Here is a 7,440-nt window from a genome sequence, read left to right as displayed (position 1 = left end):
AAAAGTCTATGGAATGTATTACACATATTTATTTATTTCCTCTTATTGGAAAAAAGAGAAGGCTTTAAAATTAAATAAGACAATTAACATGTTATTTCAGCCACTTAACTGGCAATGTGATCCCGAGCAAAACAGTAAACCTCTCTGAGTCTCAGTTGTTACCAGAAAATAATTCTCAGTAAAATACATAAATTTTATCTCTGATATTTGCAATATAATATTACAGAAAAAAAGCAAACCAAGAATCTAATATATCAATATTTCTGGAACCAAAAGACCTGAAGTCAAATGTTTTAATTTTGGCTTGTTTTGTATTCTTTGGTTACTCTGCACAATTATTTTCTGCTCAACTAACTTTAAGTAATATTCGATATTACTCCACTAATTTCAGGCTACTGTTTCTGATTTTCCTCCTCCTCCTTCTCCTCTTACTAATCTTTTTTACCCCCAATGTTTAATAAGATCTGAATCCTCCACTATTTTAGGGGAGAATGCAGACAGATGTTAAAGTACAAAATAGAATGTGGAGAGTCACGAGGTTCAATTTATTCTAAAAACAGTTTTATGTTTGAAATTTTCAATCTCTTAGCCTATATTTGCAATGACAAGCACATTGACCATAGAATGTGCATATGCATTTGTAGGAGTAGTCATAAATATCCTTTATGATGGCCTGACATGGTCAAGACCACAAATTATATTTTTAGCACTTATGAGCATCATTGGACATTATGAATATAATTTGGCAGAGTATGCTCAAATCAGACAGAAGAGCAAAACTTAGAACTTATGCTGTTTTTTTTCTTCCATTTTTTACACAGTCTATATTTTATTGGAGGAGTTTTTTCCCACTATAAATTTTAAATCAATTCAAACCAGAGTGGGGATTTTAGAAACATCTGTAGTAAGTATTTCTATAATTCAAAAGATGATATTTGGCAGCTCGGCTTTCTGAATTTTTCATAAACTGTGATTGAAATGACTATAGTTTGATATATTTGTATATTTTTCCTGCTTCTGACTTTTAGATAGTGATGTACACTTTTCTTTACTGAGATGCAGATGAAAACATTACAAAATATGATTAAAATCATTATAATACACCTAAGTTTCACAGATAACCTAAGTTTTGTTTTACTCAGTAATGTATCTTTCATGATTGTTGTTAACACAGATGCATGATAAATTACTAAAAATTTCTTCAGAGGGGAAAATAATCCATCAAGTACGACTGAACAATTCAAAAAAAGAAAGGTAAAATGAACAGTACAAGTAAATTTCTGGTAAATTCCGGTTTGTTACTTATTTTTCTAAGCATTCCAAGGGATTGAGAGAAATGGAGACCTGTTTCCATTGAACATGTGGAATATCCCTTTATTCCTCATCTGGACTTTAAAAATTGAACTCAATACGAAGTACATTAAGGTTTTTATAAATGTGTTCAAATAAAATTTCAGTGCAACATAGAATGTAGAAGTCGTTTACTAATACCCACTTGATCAAGTATTGTAAATGAAAACAACAGTAAATCATGAAAGAGGCTTCTATTACCATAAGTTATTGGGTCACTGATATTACCTGCCAAGAATAAGATGATTGCATTCAAGTTTCTTGATTTTAAATACTCTTGATAATAAATACTCTTTATTGTACTCAGTTAAGTATTTTATTTAAAAATCCATTCATGTGTTTTATTCTTTGCTCTTTGTATTTATTGATTTGATCTGATTTTAGTAATGCTCCTTAGCAAGGATAATCATAGTGTTTTAAATAATGCAAATTTGCAATCTCTCTTTTGCCAGCAAATTAAACCAAGTAAATAGACTCAAGTAAATAGTAAATAGACTCAAGAGAAAAAGCAGTCACATTTTGTCTACTTTCAGTTGTATTATTATGAGACATTATGTGTTTGTTGAAATGGACATTATTCTGTATTGTCAGGACCAAAAATGAGTCTAGCCACACAAGTTCTAATGTAGACATGTGTCCTGTCTTCGACAGCATGTATTCATTTAATTGAGTTTTCTCAACCAGAATTGTAAAGCTCAGATGAAATCAGAGACATTCTTTCTGAAGCAGAAATAATCTCTGAATATTATTTATTACAGCTAAAAACATAAAGGTATTAATATATGATAGAAATGTTGAGAAATACATTCGCAAGTTTTAATTTGGGTGGAGAGTTATTAAATCTAATCTCTGTACTCTTCTGATATGAAATCCATCTTTTGATCTTAGAATATCTGCACAAGAATGAACAAATTCATGAAATATCTCTGATACATTCACCTCTCTTCTCATGAATCTTATTCTTGCTTAAGGTCTCAGTGATAATGTCTGTTCTTTAGGACATCTGGTGTTATACCTTTATAGTTTTTTAAATTGTTTGTAATTACTAGTATATGTATATTTATTAACTCTCTCTAGCTCCCCTAAACTCTTACTTTTCTGAGGGTAATAAATGTATTTCTTTGATTTGCCTGGTATTATGTGGACCTGACAATCAGTTTACTGTTTGTTGAATGGATAAATAAAAATTGATCTGAAAACGTACCTACTCTAGTAAGTTGTAGCAATAAAAGATACAACTGTTACAAATGAAAATTTATATTAAAATAATTAGTACAGTGTTGCTGACTGAATTTATTGTCCTCTAAAACTCTTCAAAAATATAAAATATTTTCAAAGTTAGACACAAACACATACATTCATGCACACACACAATATTGACAGTGCTGTTATTCCTATTCTGCTAAGCAATAAATGCCGAAAAGTTGGCTAATTAAAGAAATAGCAAAAATCAAAAATGAACTACAAATTGATATGCTATAAATAATGTAAAATACATAGCCTGCCTCAAAACATATAGAAAATGCATATCTTTGAAATCAAAGGGCTCAAAAATAACATTTAAAAGAAAGGAAACAATTGAACACAGACACAAAATGTTAAGTTCTCAGACTTTCGAAGTTATAAATGTAGAAGTTGCTTTATTTTCAAAGTAAAAATGAAATCCCAAGGAAGCTTACTTGATATGAAATGAGCATGACACCCTATCTTATCTACTGTTTATAACAGTTTCCCTCTTTGCCAACACCAATTAAGGATGACAAGGAAGCTACGTCCATCAAGGAATTCTAGGTCTTCTTCAAGTGTTAGGAAATCCAGTCCAATCTAAATCAAATTTTTATCTCATGTCTCAGTTAAATCTTCATACTCATCTCTCTGCTCTGAACTAACCCAAACTCTTTAACTTGTCGTGATAATGAATATCACAAGACCTGTCCTTCTGTCTTGTTATTTCAATCCTGTTCCCCAGCTATTCAAGCCGCTCTTGGTTCCACCTAGGGACACAATGGAGAGAGAGAAAAGGAAAAGAAAAAGATCTCATTTGACGGATGATGCTGTAGTCTAGAGCAGTGCTGTCTGAGTAACACACATCCAGATGTTGCCTCTTTCTTTTATGTGGTGACTGTGGCTCCTCAGAGACTTGCCCTATGGGATAAAGGAATAATCGTGCCATTCCCTGAAGTGGGCAAACTACTTTACGGTGTGTTTTTTTAGTTCCTCTTCTGATGGCACAAATCACAAAAACGTTCTCTTCTGGGGTTGCCTCACTACATCAGGCAGCCCTTTGTGCTGAGTCCTTTCAAGATGGCTTATGTTGGCTTCCTTCTCTGGTGTCCACTAACACCATCGCAAAACTGATAAAATTCTGGGAGATAGACACTTCTTTTTCTGATTTCTCTTTTAACCTGGTATCCCCAGCAGTTCCAGGCAGCTTCTCATCTTTAGGCTTTTCTTGTTGAGAGTCATTTCTATAAGTAGCTTCCTCGTATAACTTCCCAACTCCAGGGCAGATAAATTACATTCTCAAATCTCTCTCAGCTACTTAGGTATGGTAGTAGCTAATGACAGTCTACATGGTTCTGCAGCTCAGCCAGCATCCGGGCAGGGGCCAGAAGTCAGTCCCTATGGACTGTAAAACCCAGTCTTTTTGAGTTATACTCTAAAATTCTTTCCTCATTTGTCTTAAGATGGAAGGGAAATGTCACTACTCTTTTACTACGGAGAAAGGAAAATTTATGCCAGCATTATGTATCAGGGAATTGTCATGCTGATGAATCTTTAAAACACTCCTCTCTTTGAACTTCTCATTCTATTTTTCTTATAGTCAGAAAGTGAGTGATGGGCTAAGAATCAGAGAACTTTTCTGTGGACACTGGATTACTAACAATCTTCATGAAGATGAATTGGCTCTTACCATTCACTATCTTCAGTTTGGGGTTATTGAAATTCATCTGTAATAACTAAAGTCCTATAAGTCAGTCTGTTTCAAGTAAATGATACAAAAACATTCATTAAAAATAGGTAGAGTCTTCAGACCCACCATTCTTCCCTTCAGTTTTACTTGCTATAGAAATTAGATGTTTTCATTTTTAATTCTTTTGATTTGCCCTGTATCTTAAATAATATTTTTTGTTTTTCTTAATCAAGTTAAAAAAATAGTTATTGTTTCTCACTATAAAAAATATACCCCATGTCATCTTTATTCCTACTTCATTCTTCAAATTTTTCATACTTTCTATGTTAGTTTTTAGTTCTTTCTTGGAAGCTGATTTATAACTTTTTTTCTTGTTCCATTAAATGCAAGCAGTATTTTGATTTCCTAATACATAAGATGTAGATATTAATGACTTTATTTCTATTTACATTACCTGTCCTCTGCTATCTTCCATCTTGACAACTATGATTTTATCTTTATATCATAGAGGTATTTTTATATCACATTTTGCTTTAAAATTATAAATAAGCTATTTTTCCTATTAGCTACAGTATAAACAATAAAGAATGACTGTCATATTATTATGACAATAATGGCAGATCCAATAAATCTGCTGAGATTAATTTTCTTCCCTGCAAGTCCAAAGCCAGATTCTCTGTAGTACTTGGACAAAAAAAATGTCTGGCGTCAAGGTCAAATTGATTTTCATTTTCTACACTCTGTGGTAGAAGAATTTACTCTTCATTGAATGTGTATGTGTTCCTTTCAATTCCCAGATCTTTTATAGTCAGAACTATGAAACCAGACCCTGCCAGTGAATGGAAGTGTTGTCTTTTCTGGGTCAACACTATTGCATCACACTCCATCACATTCTTCTCCTGTTGTATTAATCTTCATTCCATGTGTTCCAAATGACATGATGATGACATATAACCAACCCGAATCCCTGAGTCACCATTTGCAAGGCAGCCACACTCTAGAACCACTGAGCCCAAGATAGACCTTGACTGATGACATATAAAGCTCTATTTGTTAAGCCACTGAGATATCAGGTGTGTGTCAACTGCAGCATAGTTTAGTCTAACCTGAATAATTAAGCACTATAACATTTGTTCAACATCACACAACATTTTAATTTGCTATCTACTTGGATTTGGTATTCTTTGACAACTCCAGTTTCTTCTGAGATCTTCATTTGACTTTCTTCTTTCTTAAACAAACTATAATATAAACTTTCAACACACCCTTAAAATTAATCAGTGTTTCTAATCATTTTTCTTAGTATTTATAATTGTTTTCCTTCTGGTGATACTATCTCAAGAGATTTCCAATCTTCTGCTACAATCTGTACAAATTTTTCTCTTGGCCTATTATAGATTTGTCATGCTAAGATCTCCCTGCACTATTCTCATCATTTAGAACAAGAGTATCCTAGCAGCTGTCCCTTCTTCTCTCTTATTCTCTTCCTTTCACTGAAAATTATCTCAATGAACACTTTAGTAAAGGTACAAAAGAGGTAACATTTCTGATTGTCTATATATCTAAAAAATATCTTTATTTTTATTATTAATGAACAGGAAATGTCTATTTGTATTGCTAATTCACAAAGTAAAGAATTTTGCAATCAAAATAATTTTTCCCATTCTTTGTTCATTTTCTATTTTCCTCTAACATACATTTATTTTGATAAGATAAATAAATGCTAATGTAATTTCTTTCTAACTGCCTGCTTTTTTTCATTTTCTTCTTGAAAGATAAAGTATCTTTTTGATGTCCTTGAAGTCTCATTGAAGTATCTGAATGAAGTTCATAGATATGATTCATTTGATTTGTTTCATTTTGTTTTTCATACTATATAGGACTTCATGAATACTTTTATGGTGAAGATTCTCTTCATTAGATTTCCATTTTTTTTTTTTTTTTGCAAAGTGATTGTAATTTCAAACCCATTTATTTATTTTTGCATTAACGTGTAATTTTCAAGAAATATTTTCCCTCCCTCTGATTAAATTATTTCTTTCTTGTTAATATTTTACTGATTTTTTTGGGAGGTGATATCTTTTTAAAATTTAATTAGGTTTTTAAACTTTGTTTTACTATTAAATACTAATTTCGAAATATTAAATGAGAGACTATGCTGATTAGTGTAGCTAATTTTATAGGTTCCCTTTGTTATTATGCATTTATGTCTTTTCTCACAATGGATCTCTGACTGAAGAGAAAGCTGACTAAATCTGTAATGCGTATGGATGAGATCACTGAATCTTTGGCTCTTCTTTTGAGTGTGTTGATTGAGAGACGACCTTTGGGACCCTTAGGATGTTTTTTTCTGGAGTGATTATTTTTGCCAGAAAATTCAGTTTTCTCTTCACAGTTCTTTTAAATTATCCTCGGGGTTTTTATAGGATTAAATCCCAATGCCTGGCTGCTGTATTCAAGTGTTGAGGAGAGGAGTGGGCAGAGAAAAGAACAGACTGGAGTAACTATTCTCAAAACACAGTTTTTGGTTCTAACATATGGCTATTTCATAGCTGACCCATATGTCCATTTTTCAATTCCTATTTATAGTCGCTTTTTATCTTTCCATTTTATATATCTATAGACTCAGAAAGCAGAGTCCATTTGGGTTCTCAGAAACATTAGCCCACCTCCACTGCAGCACCTTCTCTGGCATAAGATCATCTCTCATTCTTTCTTCTGCAGTCAGCAAGGTCTCTTATGTCTCTATTTCATGAATTTATAGAAATCATTCATCTGGTGTAATGCCACTTTATTCCTTACTCTGCTAGAATAAATGTATTCTCTTTCTTAATTCTGTGCTGTCAAATCAGTGGATTCTTGGGATGGAGGATAATAAAGTACATATACCCAGGTTGCATTCATGGTGTTTATTCTTCCATGTCCCACATATCCTAGAGGTGAGAGAAAGGATCCACTTCCTCTTTGTTCAAAACCACTTTCAGATCCATAAACTTACACCCCTGAGTAACATTCCAGAAGTGTTCTTTATCTAAAATCATCCAAATGTATTTTCTAATCACAACTTTTCATCCTTTCATTTCTCTATTATAGCAAATACATTATTTATCTTTTACAAAATTGTCTATTCTTATTCATTCTTATTTATAAATTTCTGCATATCTTCCCCTCCGTCC

The sequence above is a fragment of the Pteropus alecto genome, unplaced genomic scaffold (assembly GCF_000325575.1).
Source record: "Pteropus alecto unplaced genomic scaffold, ASM32557v1 scaffold7, whole genome shotgun sequence".
Lineage (NCBI taxonomy): Eukaryota > Metazoa > Chordata > Mammalia > Chiroptera > Pteropodidae > Pteropus > Pteropus alecto.
Note: the sequence above shows the minus strand (reverse complement) of the source record.